Here is a 1,194-nt window from a genome sequence, read left to right on the forward strand (position 1 = left end):
AATTTCATTTTAATGATATAAAGTTAGGAGTTTTGTTTTTGAATTCAATCTGTATTTATCTGTTGCTATTACTCTGTCCACATAAGCTTTTAGGAGCGCGAGGAATCAAACGCGAGAGAAAAAGAAGGTCATATTGAGGTTTAATTATTAAAGTACTGTATATAATACTGGAAATATTGTATAATGTCCAATGTTCTTGTAGGATATTTGTTTATTGCTCATGATTCTTTTGCATTGTAGGGTCTAATTAGGTTGTGCCCTTACATTTGAAATATATGTGTGATATATTTCATTCGTCAAAAAAGTCTCTCTTCAAGGTAATTTTATTACATATTCCACACAATGTTCTTGCAGCCAATTGTATTTGTCATGCTGATAATTTTGTTTAGTTAACATTATCTAACGTTTAAACTTGGAAATACATTTTAACAATCATCAACTCTTTCAAGTGTGACTTTTCAAATAAATGTAAATTCTTTATTGTCACTATAGCATATACACAAGTATCAAAGTGAAAGTCTTGGATGCAATTATGTTGTGACAGGAAAGACCAGAATCCAGGAAACACTAACTGCGTAGTATACATGCAATGCACAGTACTCTCATAATTTACATTACTACACAAAATGCACAAGAACATAATATACAGAATATGTTCACAATTCATAATATGTTTTAAACTGCAATGATCCTTTCAACAGTTTCTGTTACAGTATAAGTTACAAAACAGTGAATGTGTATGTTATGTAATGGAGTGCAATATCAGTCTTTACAGGAATATTCCACCCCAAAAAATGAAAATTCTCTAATTTACTCACCTTCATGACATTCCAGATGTGTATGACTTTTCTTTCTTGACATAAACACAAAGATTTTTAAGAAAATAATCCATCTCTGAGAATCCACATAACACAAGTGAATTGTAGCCCATGCACGTATGACTGGAAGTGATTGGAAGTGATTGTTAATAGTCAAAAGTTTAAATTATTAGTGTTGTTCTTATCTGTTGTTTCACTTCAAAATATACTGATTCAACCATTAAGGTCAGATGGATTACTGTCACGGTAGCTGTGTGTGGTTTTTAAAGGGGTCATATGATGCTTTTTTAAAGATCATCATTTTGTGTATTTGGTGTAACAGAATATGTTGACATGCTTTAATGTTCAAAAAACACATTCTTTTTCAAATACTGTA

The sequence above is a fragment of the Sinocyclocheilus grahami genome, unplaced genomic scaffold (genome assembly GCF_001515645.1).
Source record: "Sinocyclocheilus grahami isolate Dianchi unplaced genomic scaffold, SAMN03320097.WGS_v1.1 scaffold1009.1, whole genome shotgun sequence".
In the NCBI taxonomy this organism is placed as follows: Eukaryota; Metazoa; Chordata; class Actinopteri; order Cypriniformes; family Cyprinidae; genus Sinocyclocheilus; species Sinocyclocheilus grahami.